The 20,927-nt window shown below is 39.8% G+C and overlaps 1 protein-coding gene across 1 annotated transcript in view; it reads left to right on the forward strand.

Moving 5' to 3' along the window:
• The window catches only part of galntl6 (polypeptide N-acetylgalactosaminyltransferase like 6), a 202,968-nt gene that overhangs the window by 83,572 nt on the left and 98,469 nt on the right, over positions 1–20,927 (forward strand). The gene's annotated exons all lie outside the window — the stretch shown is intronic.

Raw genomic sequence — 20,927 nt, forward strand, 5'->3', positions numbered from 1 at the left:
GCTTAACTATGTCTGTTCCCAGGGAAACCAAATGATTTGCTTGATGTTTCGTTTTTCGACTAAGACACTTTATTACTCAAATGCCATCTTGCATTTTGAATTTTCAATTCATAAGGTGAAAAACCTTTTGCATTTCACCCTTCAGTTAGGCTGTTAAACTACATTTTAGGTAGACAAATATTTGCGCTTATCAAAGGCATAGCGTCTCCATGGTCTTGTCTGCCTATTAATAGTTCATTGAAGCAGTGAACTGCAAAAGCAGCAAATATGCCCACCTGGAGTAGTAAAATATTCATGTCATACCTGGTGTAATGTGGCATCACTAATGCAGCGTGATGGCAGATGGCATTTAGCCGGGTTGGGTGGCAGCACTACAGAGGGCCCTGTCATATTTAATACCAGACAGTCCCTGTGACAGTTCACATTAGCCGCTACGGATGCTGAAAGTTTTATATGTTTTATATTCCCAGGCTTTACATGAAAATATCATCTGAAAATTATACTGTAAAATGAGGTCAAGGCTACCAAAAAATTGGCTGGTTTAGTGACGGAGGCTTTAAACACAAACATGTACACATAAATCAAAGAGAAGACAAAATAAGAGGAGACCACCGGCATTAACATTCACTGGAGAGCTTATGTGGTTTCCGAGATTCTACTGTCATGATTCTGCCTCATCTTGTGGCAGAATCACGGCAGGATCCCTTGTTTAATGTGGAGAGAGACTTTTTGACCCTTTTGGCATTCCATACTCTCTCTCCGGTGCCTCATCTCGTAGCCCCGCCCTCTCGTTCCCTCGTTAGCTTCCCCTTAGTGTTTGATCCCTGTCACCTGCCCGCATCCTCATTGTGAGTTTTGTTTATTTTTGCTTTAGTTCTTGTTTTGCCCCCTAGTGGGAAGTCTTTGTTTATCCTTTTGGGAAGTTTTTTGTTATAGTGTTTGTTCCCCCCTCGTGGGTTTTTTGTTTTATTATTTAATAAATATTTTATGTTAACCCTTTAACTGCTGCCTGTGATTGGGTTCTTCCCCCACACACCTGACATCTACAGGCAATTACCTTTGTTCATAATTCAAAACCCATTTAAGCTCTTTGGCGTCGTAATTTTATGTGGTCGAGTTCTATGGGAGAGAGGATTTTGAAATCGGACTCCAGTGACTGTCCGACATTATTGAACCAGTGACTACTTGTAATTACAACTCAAATGCTCAGAGTCTGAGACCATCCCATTTATCTCCACAAAACAAAAATTCCTGACTCTTTCCATCTTTTCGGCACTCTCATTTCTATTCAATTTCAGCTCTCCCCGCTTATGGAAAATCACTGTCGCGGACAGTAAATTAACCATTTAATTCTGACGCATTTGGTGCGCAATAACTATTATGGTAAACATGGTGTGAAATGACAGAAACACACCCAGCTCTCAATCACCCCCAACTCCATGCTTGGAGATCTTTCCTTTCACGTTCAGTTTGGTAGTAGCATGACATACCAGTCTCTGTAATTTTCATCAAGCAAACAAAGGCAAGTAATGATATCAATTGTGAGTCAGACCTCTCAAGTTAGAACCATTTCTCATACAATACATTCTGTTTTACCCAAGCTCACAATGACCTCTTAATAAATGGCAGAAAAGCCGCTTTTGTCTGTAATCTGTTCCCTGAGTTTTCTCTGCGGAAACACCTGATCTGTATGAGCTTTCCTCCCTCACACATTCGACGACTCAAAAGCATTCTCACTCCTTTCTGAAGAACTTTGTTCACTTTCCACAAATATGCAGAAGAAACTTGTTGTTACCATAGTACCGTATTATGATATTCAGAAAGAACAACCAACCATTTGGGATGCTAAAATTAGGCCAAAGTGTGTGCATGCAGGCGTGTGTTTTTTTTCTGTCTGTTTTTTATTCACTCCAGAATGATAATAAGATTCATCGTCTCTAACTAGACAGAGCAATTAAATTAACTGGAGAAGAAAGCTTCTCTGCACCCTTCTGCTCTCCACTGTTGTTTTTCCTCTAATTAGATGAAGAAATTTCTAGTCTAGTGTTTCCAGTGAAAATATGTTTGTGGGAAGTTTCATTTTTGTATCACTTTTTTTCCACACATATTTTGACACATCAATAATTTGCAACAAGTCTCTTTAGAATTCTAAATCAAGTACAATAGACTTTGATCTTGTGTAATGAATGGCCAGCCCCCAACATTAGCATATAAAAAACATTAAACAATGATTTTTTGTTTTGTGCTCTCTTCCTGTTGGCAGAGTAAGAGTTTTCTTATTTTTGAAAGAATGTTTTATTTAATGGGATAGTTCACTCAAAAATAAAAATTCTCATCATTTACTCACCACAAAAGAATACAAAGGAAGATATTTTTAATATTGTTAACTGGCCCCCATTCACTTGCATTGGTTTTGTGTCCATACAATAGAAATGAATGGGTGCCAGCACTGTTCGATTACCAACTTTTAAAAAAATAAATGATGATATTACAGAATGAATTCTTGGGTAAACTATCAGTAACACTTTACATTAAGGTACCCTATATAAATCATTTATAAATGTGTTCATTAATGATTAATAAGTCATTTACAAATGCATTATGAAGCAGTTATAACTGCATGAACAAAAAGCGGGATTCTAACGAAATACCTGCCAAATAGTGAGCCATTTTTAACTCACATGTTATAAATGCTTAATAAATGTATTTATTCATTATTTATTTGACTCGAAAGCAGATTCATTATTATCTTGATGTTGTTTGCAATATAGGCTGTCAGACTGGACACTGTAGGGTGTTATGTTGTTTTTCTTATACCTGCTCACTATTTGGCAGGTATTTTGTTAGAATCCCCCTTTTTGTTCATGCAGTTATAACTGCTTTATAATGCATTTGTAAATGACTTATTAATCATTAAAGAACACATTTATAAATGCTTCATAAAGGGTACCTTATTGTAAAGTGTTACCAAACTATCACTTTAATATGCGATTCTGGTTTTGGTATACAGTTTAAGGTGGTTTATTTGGTTTTGCTTGCTGATATTTAATATTTAAGAGATGATCAGAATTTATCCTTATTTAATAAGAACTGACAACCGAGGAGGCGATCTGGATTTTGCATTATGCTGTGTTACATGGACCATCAGGATTTGTTCATGCACGATTTCATTTGCCAATTGTGCCAAAACCTGTAAAAATTTGGCTCAAATTGTTAAAAACATAACATAGAGAATGTTAGAAAAAATAATAGATGTTACATTTGGCAAGGTCCATCTGGTGCAATTATTTTATTTTATAAAAGGGATTTTTAGGTCATTTGACCCATCTCATACTATAACTCATACCTCTAAGCAACAGTTATGATTAGAGGATAAAGAAAAGAGGATGCTTATGGCACTTTTTCAAGTCATCATTTGTCATTTGAAATATTGCAATAAATACCGTACCGGGGTCTTTATGCCGGGGTAATATCATGCAGTGAGATTTTGATATTGTTACATCCATACCTCTTTTCATTTCAAACCTGTATTGCTTACTTTCTTCGGTAAAACACAAAAGAAGATTTTTGAAGAATGTTGGTAACAATGGCAGTACCCATGACTGGTTTGGTGTCAAAACAATAGAAGTGAATTGGTACCACTCTTGTTCGTTTAACCAGCATTTTCCTAAATGTATATTTTTCGTGTGCTGCAAAAGATTTTAAAAAATCATACAGGTTTGAAATGACAAATGAGTAAATGGTGAGTAAATGAATGTATTTCCATTTTTTTAGGTGAACTATCCCTTTAAATTACCATGACCTTGAAGATTTAGCCACTTCTCCTCTCACAGGTTCTGTCACATAATCCACAACGGGAGTGTTACTTATGTGTAACACTCCCGTTCACTTATTTTTGACATTCCCTGCTGTCTGGATGTACCCTGTGTCTTGCAATGGCATATGCTCCATCTCCCTGTATTAAAGAGGGCTGCCTTATCGCTGTGTCTGTGAGTCTGTTAGCATTGCATATCTTACAATATATGCCGAGTGATTACAGCAGCACCCAGCCATCCATGAAGACAGCAGCGGTTCGCAGATTTTGCCGCACAGCTCTGGGGCAATGGTATTACATGACATGTTGGCAAGAAAAGCTTTATGCACATGAGAGACCATGGAAGCCCTTCATAAGAAAACACAGTAACCCTGGGGGTTAGTCCATTGAATTACTTAAAGCCTGGCATTTAGTGTAAGACCCCCTCTTAAATACAAAAAATGAATTTATTTCTGCCCAATGGTAGTCTTTAAGGCTAGGTCTGAAGGATAAGTTTTTATAGCAAACCATGTCTATGATCAATAAGGTTGTCATTATGTTGTATAGCAACTTGTAGAAAAGAATATTGTAAGATTGTATTGTTAAGTTATTGCCTAACTCCCTCATAAAATCTTAGCAATGTAAAAAAACGCTTAGATTTGTCACCAAATATACACTCACATATTTATCATCGCAGTAAGACTAAACTTTTTACAACATGTTCACAAATTTGTCTATTTTTTAAAGAAATTTTAAGGGAAACTTTTGAGATTAAGGACACTTTAGGGAATATAACATCAATTGTCCTGAGCTACTGTATAAAAGTGTAACCTCAGAGCAATAAATCGTTCGGGCACCAAGGTTTCTAGTGCTGTGATCATCTGGTTTCTCTGTCGTGTCCTTCCTCACACAGTTTCACATGCTGGTTCATTAAGTAGTCCTGCACCCTTACAGGTTTAATTGGTCCGTGCTTGTAGAAAGGCACTGCTCTGCACTTCATCCAGCCACTTTCTCTGGAACATGCCTTATTCTGAACTAATCTTATTTCTGTTCACACACACACCTTGATCTCTGATGTCGATGTCCCACATTAGAGGTGTGACAAGCCTAGTGGGAAAATCTGTGGGGGACCAAAACTTTTGTTGTCTATGCACAAATTAACGAGCTGAAGTGGTCATAGATAGAATTGAACTTTTTTAAGAACTTCACGGTGAAGTGCATTTATTTATTTATTTTGAGTTCCACCAATTGAAGTTTAACACATTCAGCTCTGGACCAAGGGATTGGAGCCAGATGATATGGATTGTTCCTCTGTCAATAAGACCCGCTCTCACCTTCGGTTTTGTACCTTAATTCACACTCTGCCTTTGACACTAGCTGATGACAGCAACACATGTTCATGTACAGCTGTTGTCGCTAAGATGGGTCTTGTTCTGTCACGGCCAAGTGTTAAGAGATGAAGAATTTACAGGATGAAACCATGATTCGTACTCATACAGCTGATTTGTAGAAAGGGGAGACGTTTACTTGTTGGGTTAAATGCATTCTATAATGAATTCTGCGGGTTTTAAAGGTCCAATTTGTAATTTTGTTGGAGGATCTATGGACAGAAATTCAGTATAATATAAATACTGTAACTATGTCTTGAGAAGACCTTAAATAATAAGCGTAATGTTTTTATTACCTTAGAATGAGCTATTTATATCTACATACACTGCGGGTCCCCTTACATGGAATTCACCATGTTGTCTCTACACAGCAAAATCGCCAGTGTCAAAAAACGACAAATTAACACTCACAGTGTATATATAATCCACACTCTCAAAGTGTGGATTATATATACACTGTGAGTGTTCATTTGTCGTTTTTTAACACTGGCGATTTTACTGTGTACAGTAGCCCTAAACCAGGCATCTCCAACCCTGCTCCTGGTGAGCTACAGTCCTGCAAACTGCACCTCCAACCCTGTTTCAACACACCAGTCTGTAATTATCAAGCAACCCTGAACACCTTGGTTAGATGGTGTGGTGTGTTTGATTGGGGTTGGAGCTGAAATCTTCAGGACGGTAGCTCACCAGGAGCAGGGTTGGAGACCCCTCTGCCGTAAATGGACAAACTACTCTACAGAACGCGTTTCGTAAAAATGTTATCTCCTTCGGCAAAGAAGCGAAAACATGATGATATTTTTGTCCCGTGTCAGCCACCTTAGTGCTTCGAAAGGGAGGGGTGAGCAGTGGAGTGAGCCATTGGTTGCAATTCGCAACTTCACCGTTAGATGCTGCTAAATTCCGTACACTTGACCTTTAAGGTGAGTTGGAAAATGTAATTTCGAAGGTGATCTTTATTTTTGAAGATATGATTACAAACATTCTGATTGTCAGCTGCTGCAAAACCTAGTTTACTACTCTCTACATGCTACAAAAAGGTTATCATTTAATCATCATATGATTAATTAAGATGCAATAAGCTCATGTGGAGTATATGAATTGTATCTCAAAGCTCAGAGGAGGGCCTTTCTCCTGGCACCTGTGCCCCACTCAGAGGTTAAGCCTTAATGGGTTTGATTTACTCTATTAAAATCCTTAAGGATGACAAATAGGGCCATATAACACTTCAATGTCATTGTTATCAGGAACATGTCTGATTTATGCCAGCACTGTGATGGCTGCCCTAACCCTGACATACTCCAGAGGTCCAGGAAAATAAATGGCTAAACTAAGAAACCGGAGGCAAATGGCCGCAATAAACACCTCTCCCGAGTCCCAGCAGCCTGCTGAGGCTATCCATTTGTTAAAGTGGGAAGTGAGGTCAGGCCTGGACGGTCCCAAAGTGCCCGTTGAGGCTCGGCAGATGGCAGCCCAAGCATAGACCAATTAAAAAGACCTCAATGTGTGCTGGGGGCAAAAGCAGCCCATGTTCTATGTGTGGGCTCTGGAGAAGAGAGCAGCCCAGGAGTGTGGCATCGGAACCGGAGAGGTACGACACTGGAGAATATATCTCCCACTATAGTGCAGTTAGAGAGACTGTACCACTGTTTACCCGTATTTATTCGCTATCATGTGAAGTCATATTCCAGCTCCTTGAGGTATTGATGAAAGCTGGAGTGTAAATGGATGAGTTTGTAATGTGGGAACCGATATGCTACCTCTGGTTCTTTATTAGCTGGAATGAAATAAGATGACTGGTAATGCTTGGAGACCATACCATGTCCTATCATACAAGCCTTGATGGAAAAGGCTCAAGCTCCACCGACTGAGGAGCTGTTAAATGCAAAACATCACTCTCGTGGGAAAGCCACTGCCAAACAACACCGCTAACTAGATTTACTCACATAATTAAAAGAAAAAATAGGAGCTAAATGCATGTGTCTCATATGCGTCTTCTAAACCGCTCTGGCCTAAAAACTATTTCAGTCTTTTTTTCAGGGGGTTGGAGGCTGTAACAGTGATAATTTGCTTTAACAAATGTGTTTTTTGAAGGGCATTGAGAGAATTAAACCCAATTCTAGTTACTTACATTGCTGTTCTACTTAAGCCCAGTGGGAAATTCTCTTCCCATCTTAAGAAGACACTAGAGCCAGCAGGTATTGTATTACCCAGTTTCTGCACTGATAGTAATATTAACATTCTTCTCACTATATTTTGTTCACAGGCCTCATTTTGCCTCAGAAAGATTTGCATTCGAAACTCTGAGGATTTTTTTTATTGTAAAGGCTTGGTCACAATTGAGAGTAATCGCAGGCGAGAAGCACACGACAAGGGCATTAATCCCTCCATAGAGTGTTCATTTGGAAGCATTTCGCCATTCGTAATGCTGTGGATAAAAGTTCAACCCCCACATAAAACCAAAACACCAAAGAATAAGTTATAAATCAGAATTTCTAAACACTTTCCGCTTTATAAGTGGCTGTTTTCCTTTCTTCTTTCTCACTTTAAACTTATTTGGTCCGATAATAAAGGGTTCAAAATCCCTTCTGCTTGGTTGACGGTACATGCGTTTTCTTGTGCCCGTTCTCAAATCCATTTCACACTCCATGCAAGGTGGTTGCCGGGGTAAATACTCAGATTTGATAGATGGCACTCATTAATAGAAGGTGCCTGCAGTCTTTTGAGTAATGGCCTATGGTTTCTTTTCCCCGTGTTGTTTAATCTACAGAAACAAAGAGGTATTTGTGTCCCGTTCTAGTAGAAGACAAATTGATATTTTAGCACGTTGCATGAACATCTGGGACGCCAGTGAGTTTTGCCCCTCCAGCTTTATTGAAAGGGGAAAGATCAAAGGAGGAACGTGTACATTATTTAATTCATTGATTCAGATGACACAGGTCCGGCCGTGTAGTTTCCTCCTCTGCGCTTTCCGGATCGCAGCATTTTCACTCGGTGGAAACTTGAGGGACATATTGATTGAGCTGTTGGTATAAAGCGTGGCAACCATTTGGGTGGGGGGTGTATGTTTTTGAAATGGCATGTTTTCCATTTCACTTGAGACAAGGACCGCCAGTACCAGAAAATGTTTTATGTAATCATGATGTAATCATCATTGATGATTTTACATCATTTTACATGTATGTTAAAATTTTGCACCACCAATAGCAAAAAAATACACCATGGCCTCAAAAATGTTTTTACTCTGGTACCAAATTTTGTTCATTTGTGGTACCAAGGTCAGTTTTTGTTGATGTGTAGCGTGAAATTTGAACCCACATATATAATTTCTCACATGGACACCTTACTCTGATCTTTAAAGGGATAGTTCACCCAAAAATAAAACCTCTGGCATCATTTACTCACCTTCGAGTTATTCCAAATCTGTGTCTTTGTTCTGATGAACACAGAGAAAGATATTTGGAAGAATGTAGGACAGCAAACAGTTCTGGGGCACTTTTGATTACCATTGTCATTTTTCCTACTATGGTAGTCAAGAACCGTTTAGTTACAAGCATTTGTCAAAATATCTTTCTCTGTGTTCTACCAAACAAAGAATTTATACAGGTTTGGAAAAGCTAAAGAGTAAGTAATTCAGGACAGAATTTTTATTTTTGGGTGAACTAGCCCTTTAAATAGAAATTGGCAAAACCTAAACTAGTGGAGCAAAGTGCTATGACAAGTTCATAGCTTCATTTCCCTGTGTGTAAAAAGCCTGAATGCACGGTGTACGGTGTAGTCACTCTAAAAAAGCCACTGGCAAATGTATATACATAGGAATATAAAAGTGAAAAAAAGTGAAAGTGACCTATTAGTCAGATATGGTGACCCATACCTGAAATGTGACCTCTGCATTTAACCCATCCAGAGAGTAGTGAACACATGCACAGCAAGTGGTGAACACACGTACACCCTGAGCAGTGGGCAGCTATCACTGCAGCGCTCGGGGAGCAAGTAGGTGTAAGGTGCCTTGCTCAAGGGCACCTCAGTCGCTACCCTCCGGCTCTGGGAATCGAACCCGCAACCTTCTGGTCACGAGACCGACTCTCTAACCATTAGGCCACGACTGCCCACTGTTTTTAGTCTCAGTTCATCCCTGCTTCTCGGGTTCAGTAACATGCACAACATGCATCCAGCTGCAACAAATAGTCTCATCTTAACTTCTGACCTCTGGTAATACAGAATCTTCAGTGCTCATCCTCTCAGTTCCCCTAAGCAGCAGAAATAAACGCCGTGCCAGAGTGCAGTGGAAAGGCTCTGACCTCTGCTTTGTTTGCAAATCACGGCTGGAAATAATTACACGTCTCAGACGATAATTGTTCACGCTCATCCCGCCTGAGATGCCGAAGACCTGAAGGAATGCGTATCATTACAGGACGTATGAATGGGCACTTTTCAAAAGACAGGTTAACAGGACGAAGCGTTCAATATTTTGCTCGGCTTCGGCTCTAATTCAGCCCATTTCCTAATTTGAAAAACTCCCACTCACGAATTAAATCCTACACATGCTGGTTCTGCATCCTTGTCTAATCAGGTTAATCCGGTCTAGTCTGAGACTGGTTGGTTTGAAATGTAAATCTTGAAGCATGCCTTTTCATAATCATATTTGAATGGAGAGGGGTTATGTAAGTATATGAGGTTAGAAATTCTGCGCTTGGAACTTGTTATTGTTCAAGAGATGCTAATTTCTGTTAAATGTAATTCATTTGGGATAAGCTACTTTTAGAGGACCTACCGTTCCTCGTCAGCTTTTTCATTATAATGTAGGTACTGTTTTCTTACCCACTTTGGGCTCTATGCCCCACTGTACAGCTGTAAGCTTCTTCTAAGTGCAATGCGTGTGCCTACACAAACTGGGCATGAGTACAAACTGATTTTTGCAAACTGTGGTTGTTTCCACAAAAAGATATAGGATGTTTCTAATGTGGCGTAGAACTTAATTTTCTATTTTTATGAGAAATCCTTTCAGTGCTTTGCATGATTTCACCAACCCACTGATGACAAAATTTCAAACCTCATTTGCTCATTTGTGTACTATATTGCATATTATTGCACTTACTGTAAGAAGCGTCTTTATTGTGTACATGCAATATTTTTACATATTTTAGCATATTACAGTGGAAGGTGTTTTCTAAAAACATGCATGCTTTCTCGCTTATAAAGAGAACCACTCTCTTTAAAGGGATAGTTCACACAAAAATTTAAATTCTGTCATCATTTACTCACAACGGCAAAACAACGGCAGCACCCATTCACTTCTGTTGTGTGGACACAAAACCATTGCAAGTCAATAATTGTTCGGTTACCAACATTCTTCCAGATATTTTCTTTTTTGTTCTGCAGAAAAAAAGTAAGTCATACAGGTTTGAAATGACAAAATGGTAAGTAAAAGCTTTCCTGTAGCTCAGTGGTTAGAGCATGGCGCTAACAAAGCCAAGGCCATGGGTTCGATCCCAGGGATTGCACATAATTAGAAACAAATGTATAGTATAATGCAATGTAAGTCGCTTTGGCTAAAAGCGTCTGCCAAATGCATAAATGTAAATTATGATGACAGAATTTTCATTTTTTGGTGAACTACCCCTTTAATTATGAAAAATCATAGAGCGGCTTCAATAAGCAACAAATATTCTTAGCTGTAGGTAACACTATATGTCCATACTGTCCCAGACAACATTTTTTTGTGGGGCCAATGTAGGCCCCATATGGGCTTGAGGCATGGGCCCCAAGTGGGTTTGTCCACTGGTTCCATGTCGGCCCTATGTGAATTAGCCCATATGAATCCTACGTAGAATCTGAGTGGGGCCCATGTGGGACCCAAGTGGGCAACATGCATAAGCCCCATATTGGTCCCACTTTATAAAGCCCATGTGGATTAAACCAATGGTTTAATGGAGGAGCCCTGCATAGTGTATACTTGAGTGGTTCTAGATTATGTTTTTTGAGGTTTCCTACCTGAACAGTACAATTTTTGTTATTGCTAAATTGTAATTGACCTTTTCCATTCTTATGCTCTACCAAATACAATACAATTTTTACTGATTAAATGATAACTGCAGCATTTGGATGTTGCTTTCTTAGATGTTAGTCTTCAAAATGAATAATCTACTACTTTATATTTGCCTGTACATCATAAACATAATAGGTGCATTCTGAAAATGAAAAACACATGGATGTTCAAAATCAAATTTATTATAATTTTCTGATCCTTAACACAGAATATTTAACTCAACCTTAAAAACAGTCTTAAATGTTAAATTCAATAAAAATAGTTTGATAGATTTCAGATTAGAAAGGGTAGTTTAAACTCAACTGAACAAAAAATATTTTGAACGCTTAAACTGCTGACAGTCTGATGTTTTGTGCCAGACTGCGTTACGGGCTCTTTTTCCACCCCTGTCTCTTGCTCCAGTGGTTTCAGTCCACACCTGTAACAGAGGAACACAAATACAGTTATTTGATATGTCCAGCATCACATAGTTTAGCATAAATGCTAAATTTACAATACTTGGTATTTAATGCTAAACTTACATCACACGACAGCAGTTTGAAGTTATGGCTGCACTCAGTGACTTTGATTAGAGGTAGCTGGGTGGGTGTTGTAGGGAGTGGGGGGGGGCTTGTTGGTTGTGGTTCGGGGCGTTTCATTTGTTGGGACTGTGTGGGTCTGGTCTGGTTGGTCTTGTTTTGTGGTCGATGTCGGACAACAGAGGAATAAAGTTAATTATGCCATTACTACTTTTCCCTGGTTGTTCCTCTGTTGTCTGTTGTTGATCGCGGAATGGGACCGGGTTGGACCTGCACGGTTTCGGCGGGTGGGGCTTCCTGGGTCGCGGCTCGTGGGCTCTCCCTGTTCTTCGTGGACGTTGCTCGGTGGCTTTGGTCGGGGACACGTCAGAGGAGATCTGGCCCTCCCGGCTGAGCCTGGTATCTCCCGAGGTTTTTTTTTTCTCCATTATTCATCATTGGAGTTTGGGTTCCTCGCCACAGCAGGGCAGTGCAGTGTTGGCTTGCTCACCGGGAGACTGCATTTATTTATTCTTTTATTTATTAGATATTATTTATTATAATGATCTTGCTTGGTCTATAAACACCATGCACTGTGCTGTGTTTTACCTTTCTGTGTTTTTCTTATTTGCTCCTGTAAAGCTGCTTTGGAACAATGCACATTGTGAAAAGCGCTATATAAATAAAATTGAATTGAATTGAATTGAATTTTACAGCACAAATGAGTACTCTACATGCTATCAATTTAATGTCAAACAATTCAAAAATGCATCACCTCACAATAACAGAATTATTAGTTGACAAGTACAGTATATACTACATAATCTTATGAACAATCTGTTATGTGTAGTCTGCATAATGAAGGCAAAGATGCTGCATCTATGTGCAGATCAATCATTTAACCCCCCTGGGGTCCGAGTGGGTTTTAAATCCTGGAGAAATTTTGTCACGTCCTGAGATTTGTGCTTTTTAGTAATGCACCCATATTTTAATACTTCGTTATAAGTGGTGGGACATTATCACTTCGTGCTGTCAATCACTCTCTGGTAACGTTACGCTGAGAACCCTCAAAGGCTTTTCATTTATAATTAGCACTACACGAACCAGAAATATCACGCAAACAAAGCAAATACAACAAATCCGTGTTATATGATGTACATTGTCAGTAAAAGAAACAAGGTTCTTGAAAAACACATTAACGTATTTAAAATGTAATGGGAACTAGCATTCTAGCACTACACATGCTGCTGCAGACAACGATAGCGCGGGCTGCATAAATCTGGTCTCAGAACAGATTACAATTTATGTCCTAACGTTACATCATTTCTGACATCAGCCTTTTGAGTTTTACACATCTGAGGAATTAAAAAGAATGGCATTAAATATCGTAAATTAGTGTCACTCGTCATAGGCTGTGGTAAAGTCAATTCAATTTTATCTCAGGTGTTAAAATGGCAGGTACACGCAGGCTTACAAAATGCAAAGGAAAATGACGGTCAAAACAGGGTTCCCGGTGCTTGATAACATGGATAACATAAACACGCTTAAGAAAATATGAATTTTACCTTCTTATTTTTGATTATTTCCAGTCCCAACTCGATAAACTTGCTGCTCGGTGGAGTTGCCAGCGCGCCACTGCTCTGCGAAAGATATCCTTCCGCCGATAGAGAAACTCCTCTGTAGTTTGATTTATTTATTTGATTTAAATCATAGCTGTCATTTAAACATTAAAAATATTCAACAAAATAATATTTAATTATTTGATATAAGAAAAATCCACCAAAACTCAGGAGAACTACTTTGTCAAGCGGAACAAAGTGTTCTCGGCCAGGGGTGTGCTCGACTCCATGCATCACCTGCGCAAAGCAATCGGGTTATGACATCAAGATACTGCGACATCGTTTCTAGGCAAGTGCTTCCTGATGGATCTCGCGGTAGTGTGACGTAGGCCGGTCGGTCTGCGCAGCTAAGTACGAAGTCGAAAGTATCTTATCACATTGAGCAAGAACATTGCTTGTGAGACTCATGTAAATTGACCTGGATTTCTACATTTATCTATCGTGGTTGATTTTCATACAGTTTGGACAGTGAAAGGAAGAAAATACTGATACAGGCCTATTGAATTAATTAACAAAAATATTCCAGAAACTCCATTTTGCATTAAATACATAACAAAATCAGCCTAAATATCTGAGATATTTGCATGTTAAAAGGATTATCAACCAAATATAATAACTTTAAAAAGTTCAAATGCATAATGTATTTTAAGCATGAAATCATATGCCCACTTGGAGCCCATGAATGTCTCATATGGGCAAAGCTATGTGGGACCCATATTGGTATCCCACACGGGGCCCATATGTTTTTCCCATCTTAAACCTATGCCCATGTGGAGCCCATATCGCCCAGATAAAACCCATATGGGGCCCACATGCAAATGTTCAAATGTATGCATTTAAAGGAGTTTAAAGGCACAATATGCATTTTAATCATAAAATCCGTGTGCCCACATGCAGCCCATAAAGGTCCCATAAGGGCAAACCTATATGGGACCCACTTTTGTAATCCTACATGGGGCCCATATAATTTGCCCTTTTTTATCCCATGCCCATGTGGAGCCCATGTTGCCCAGATATAACCCACATGGGGCCCACATACCAATGTTGGCTGGGGTATGCCTCCTGAACATAAATGTTTAGACAGCGCAGAAACCAGTTAGCTCCACTTTCCCTCTATTGAAATGCAGATTGTGCACCCGGCCATCTGCCAGCTCCAGCAGATGAACTCTGAATACTTTGATATGGAGCTCCTCTGTCAGTGGCGATGGACCCAGGAAAGCAACCGCACAGTATGGCCTGTTACTGCAGGCCTGAATAATGAAAAGAGTTCAGCAGGTCTTGCTGATGGGGACAGGGCAGCCCCATCGAGGGAACCCACGTAAAGACTTCCTGCCTCTCCTAGACTCTTAATCTCTTCCCACCCTCAGAATGACGGAAAGTTTTAGACCCCTCATGGTTTATTCAGAAACCTGAGATGGGTGAATTTCAGCTCCAGAAGAGGTCTGCACCGAAGTAAAGTCTATCGTAAATATGCAATAGTCAGTGCACATTGAATATAAATACTTTTTCTCTCAGGAGGGTGAAATATCTATGATTTTATGTCTATGGCATAGAATATATGTTTTTGAGGTATATTAAAGTTTTTTCAGTCAGTCATTGCATTTATTACATCTACCACCTTCAATACACCAGCCACACTGGTTATTAAAGGAGAGGGTTTTTTTCTACTTTTACACAACTGTAATATAAATCTTAAGGGTCCACAGAATGTGTCTGTGAAGTTTCAGCTCAAAATTCACCGCAGATCTTTTATTATACCGTGCCCTAATTGCCCAGTTTTGCATGTGAGGAGAAACGCACTGTTTTGGTGTGTGTCTCTTTGAGTGCAAATGAGCTGATAGTCTCCGCCCCCTTTTCAGCAGAAAACGCAGTCAGGGCTGTGAGCCTGTGCTTCCAATGACAAAACAATAAAGGGTCACATAAAGTGAATGAGAAACACTGCGTCTCGTCTTTAAACACCAAACACATTGTTTTCTATAAGCGAACATAGTCCTAACATAGGCGTCAACGCTTGGCGACTTTTTCATTGGGACAGGCTCGTAAAAAATCTGTCAAAATCTATTTTTAACCGTCACTATTGTGCAAGGTGATATTACGTGCTAATTAGCATGTTTGTGAGTCATCGCAACGTACATGTGTTCTTTGAACTTACTGTATTGTTATACCCAATAAAGTCGAAGTCGTTTACATATTTAATGTTTCTGTTGTCAGACATAAACATCGTCTTGTTTATACACGCCCGCGAGTATCCGCTGATCCCATGTTGGTTTTCCTGAATGGACAAGGCATTTATGTGTAATAAATGGGAAACGTATGCGTCCCTTCGCGTCCCTGTGATAATGTTCTGATGAAAGGAAATGATTGGATGACAAAAAGGTCGACAAAAATGCGAAATACAAACTGCCCTCGTTGTAATCCGTCAAAATGATGGACGGCCTTCAGATTTTTCAGTCACTGGTATTAAAAATCCATCAATGATGTTGAATTTTCGGGTTAACGCGACCTCTATCTATAAACGAACGGACTCCTAACAAATGTGTCACACTATCTATATGCAAAAGTACACGACACACCGGTCGTGTATCTACAGTACAAACCATACACACTGATTTCTTTAAGTGAAATGTATCACAGTGACATTTTACCTACTTTTAATTCCCTGAGGTCTTTGCCTTGTTCAGTGTGGAGGGTTTTCATTGAAAACAAAATAAATCCATTGCTCTCTCGTCTCCTGTGAGGCTGGGAACAGTGTTCTGTGCTGGTCTGTGCAGCTAACAACAGAACAGTTAGCATGCTTTGCTCTGCTTTGCTTACTTTTGCCATGGTGTCGGAACTAATTCATACAGAGCCCGCCTGGTCACCCCTCGGAGAAAAAACAACAACAAGACCCGCAAATCCTTGGCCACAGTTTCGTAATTCGTTCCCTCAGTTTACAAAACCGTGCTCTCGGATTAATAAACTGTACCCACGAGTTTACAATCCGTGCTCTCGTCCCGTCAGTTTTTTAAATCTGTACCGACGAATTCATAATCTGTGCCCACGCTTTCGCAATCCGTGCGCACGGTTTTGCAAACTGTAGCCTACTCGCGGGATTGAAGCCTCTGTCTGTCAACAGAACAAGCTCCTTCCTATAGGAACATTAACGAATGTTGTATACTGTTTTATATATAAATTGTCCTAATGTGTTTACACATGAGCGCGTGGCGCATATAAAGCATGCGTTCATTGCCGCGTTTCACTGGCATAAAGTTGGTTTGACATTAAACTTTCGTGAATTTAGGGACCATCTCTAAAGTACACATTAAAATACATTTTTCCAACTTCAAAAGCATTTAAAGGGAATGATTTATAGCCACAAAACTAACTGTACAGTGTTCATGTGTGTGTCAGCTATTACGCACAACTTTTAAATTATTGAGTATTAAAATAAACCATCAAATCATATGTACATATTCCTATACGTATTGCTATTGAGCTTTAAATAATGGTATATTTGTGTATGAGACCATTATACACATAGGAATGTTTGCATGTGATTTGACGGTTTATTTTAATACATATCTGTCAGGAATGGCGGAAGAACCCAAGCGCAGGCAGACGTGAAGGGGTTAAACACAAGACTTTAATACACGAAACGAAAAACAAAAACCCACAATGGGGACAACCAGAACTATAACTAAAATAAAAACTGAAACAAAACACTTCCCACGGGGGGGGCAAAAACAAACAAACAAGGCAGGACACAACATCTTACAAAAACAAACACGGCAGGGTGACTAAGACTAAAACACAACACTCACATTACACGAACAGGGCAAATAACAGGAACATGGGCTGTAACAGGAACACGAGCAACGACATGAGCACAAACACAGCGTAATACACGAGCACAGGACAAAGAAACAAGAGGGTATATATAGGGAAACACAAACGAGGGATAACGACACAGGGCAGGTGAGGGTAATCAAACACTTAGGGAAAGATAACAAGGAAACGAGAGGAATGGGGTCAATGACAAGACACTGGAGAGAAAGTATATTATTGTCCAAAGGACAACAATAAGTTTCTCTCCACACATAACCAAAGACTTTGCCATGGCTCTGCTACAGGACCAAGAAAAACATGACTAAAGAAGCAGAGCCATGACAATATCAATAATCTAAAAGGTGCGCATTCTATCTCACACACACATGAACACGTTACAGTTAGTCAGAAAAGTCATTCCCTTTAAATGCTATTGAGCTTTAAAATCTGTATATTTATGTATGAGCCCATACAGCAGTGAAACACATAAGAATATTTGCATTTGATTTAACTGTTTATTATAATAAATATAAAAAATGTACTTTAGAGATGGTCCCTAAATTCACGAAGGTTTAATGTCATTCCAACTTTATGCCAGTGAAACGCGGCAATGAACGCATGCTTTATATGCGCCACGCACTCGTGTGTAAACACATTAGGACAATTTATATATAAAACAGTATACAATATTGGTTAATGTTCATGTAGGAAGGAGCTTGTTCTGTTGACAGACAGAGGCTTCAATTCCGCGAGTAGGCTACAGTTTGCAAAACCGTGCGCACGGATTGCGAAAGCGTGGGCACAGATTATGAATTCGTGGGTACAGATTTCAAAAACTGAGGGGACGGTTTACAAAACCGAGAGCACGGATTGTAAACTCGTGGGTACAGTTTATTAATCCGAGAGCACGCTTTTGTAAACTGAGGGAATGAATTACGAAACTGTGGCCACGGATTTGCGGGTCTTGCTTTCTTTTCTCCGAGGGGTGACTAGACGGGCTCTGTAGAACAGCTAACTACGCCAGAAGGGGAGCGAAATCTGATCGGCTCATTTCTCACAGGCTTCCAGAGATAGGCTCACATACACAAAGTTACCGGGTTGTCATTTTTCACGCTTTCTGAGTTGGTAGTTGCACCAGAGACCCGATTATAGCACAGGTTGCATTTATTTCTCTGATTTCGCCACATAGGCGAGCGTGAATTAGCATTAGCTTGGCGCCTCACGCCCTGGACGATTTCACAGGCGGGAGGGTGGAGATGAGTCTAGCTAGTACAGTCTCATAAAGATTTCAGAGGAAAACTCAAGGGGGATTATATGAATAAAAAGTTGACTCTCCGCTTACTCGTGTGCCTTTTTTAAGGGGCATATTATTAGTGATGGGGCTAAGGTGGTGTAATTAAATACAGCTCCACAATACAGTCTCCAACCACATCAAAGACAATCCACTTCACTCCCTCCTGTCAAAATTTTAAAGTAAATATGGAGAAATCTCAACCTCCCTCCGGTCTTTTTGAAGATACACAAAGTTTTTTGTGTGGAGTAAGATGCTTTTTTATCGATTCGGGCACAAAGAGCGTTACAGTTCAGTCAACAAACTTTCTTTCATCTCGGGCTGGGAACATCTCAGTCAGCTGTTATCTTGTGAATGTTGCGCAGAGACCGGAGGGAAAAAAAACTGAGAGCTTGAGGAGTTCAGCTTTTGCATTCCGCTCACACGTCCTTTTGTTTTTTTATTATGCTACTGCGGCTACAAAAAAAACTTTTCCACTCTGTGTTTCCTGTGCACAGCGGATTTGCACAAGTCATAGGCCATGTCCGTACCGCATAGATAACTCTTTACTGTAAATCACTGATCCATCCATTATATTTTCCATCCTGGCTTGCTTATGCTCCGGGCGACCTTCAGTCGCGAAGTAGGCTTTGCTGTGTTTACTGGCGTAAACATCCTGGGGGAAGCATCGGCCAAGGCATGTACCAAGAAAACAGAGATTAGCTGATGGTGTGATATGGCAGTATACTGCAATACTTAATTTAAATCCATGTAGCTTTCATGTCAAATATGCACATAGTGATGGCTTGCAGAAAAGAATGAATAATGCTCAGCGTGGAGGTTTTTCTGTTGGTTTACCCGCTCCTGTTTCTGCCTGGATGTTTCAGACTTGGCTAAATAATTGATGGGTATTTTAACTGACCTGCTGTACCTTTGACATCGCACTCTTCTCCCACACCATAAATATGGCAATAGGTCACTGAACATTGTTTGTCTGGATTTATTTATTTATTCGCACTGGTGTGCCTTTATTTCTTGTATATTATAAAGGTATCGTCTCCTCTTTCAAGGTCAAGACAAGACAGACTTGCAGTACTTTCCATGTTAACTCCTTAGATGAGTAAATGAACACATTCCTAAAACATCCTCCTGTTTATTGAATTGCTTTACTTTGGTTCTCATTTATTCATTCATTCTTTTTCTTTGTTTAACTTATTGATGGTCGGCTGTCATTCAATACAGAAACAGCGGTGGTCTGAATGTCTGAACCGAAACACAGTCAGCTTTGCAGCTGATCCCAGAACAGCCCTCTGAGTTTCTGTTCTTATTGATTTCCTATAAAACAGCATTGAGCTCTCAGGGACACAAGGAGTGGAGGTGTCCTCTGCAAGGTGCTGTCAAAGGCTCTGATGGGGTTCAGCATCCATCGAGCACAACAGCACTGAGGATTCAAACGTAATTATTACTGCATTACACAAGGGGTCGTATTGATTCTTCACCATCGGAATGGGACTAAAGTAAGGCGGACTTAGTGTGCACAGTAGTAAAGTATGTTTTTGGATGTAGTGTCCTGGAACGCGAATGTGATGCAGTCTATTATCACAGGGATTTGTTTTGTTTGCCAGGGGCTGTGGAAAGTTTCTACTGGTAGAAAGTAGTTGAAAACACTTTACAAGAACCCAGCTGGTTGTTATGGCACAATGAATCCAGACAGGCTTATTACACGGCTACTTGCTGTCATGGCTCTGCTTCATTTAGTCATGTTTTTCTTGGTCCTGTAGCAGAGTCATGACAAAGCCTTTGGTTATGTGTGGAGAGAAACACATTATTGTCCTTTTGACAATAATATACGTTCTCTCCAGTGTCTCGTCTCTGTTCCCGCCATCTCGTTTCCTCATTATCTTTCCCTGAGTGTTTAATTACCCACACCTGCCCTGTGTCGTTATCCTTCGTTTGTCTTCCCTTTAAATACCCTCTTGTTTCTTTGTCTTGTGCGTGTGGATTGTACTCTGTACTACGTCGTGTTGTGTGTCCGTTCGTGCCCCAGTCCTCTCTTAGTGAGTTTTGCTGTGCCTTTGTATTGTTCTATTGTGCTTGTTCCCTGCCTGTTAGTAGACGTTGTGTCATAGTTGTATTATTTTGTCCTTTTATTTTTGCCCCACCGAGGGAAGTGTTTTGTTTTCAGTTTTTGCCTTAGTCGTGTCCTTGTTACCCCCTCGTGGGTGTTTTGTTTCTGTTATTGTTTATTAAACGTATTCTGTTAACCCCTTCACTGCTTGCCTGCGCTTGGGTTCTTCCACCACGAGGATCGTGACAACTTGCCACATGAGTAAATTATTGAACACACAATATTGAATTGAAATATTTTATTACCTCATTTGTAACAAATGCAAACATTCTGAAAGGAAAAGGGTTTTATAGCGCATTAAACCCAAGAATTACAAACTAGACAATCATGCAATTTGTTTTAATCATTTGTAAAAACAATCTCAATCTTATTAAATAGGCAT

Source organism: Triplophysa rosa, linkage group LG4 (genome assembly GCF_024868665.1).
Source record: "Triplophysa rosa linkage group LG4, Trosa_1v2, whole genome shotgun sequence".
In the NCBI taxonomy this organism is placed as follows: domain Eukaryota; kingdom Metazoa; phylum Chordata; class Actinopteri; order Cypriniformes; family Nemacheilidae; genus Triplophysa; species Triplophysa rosa.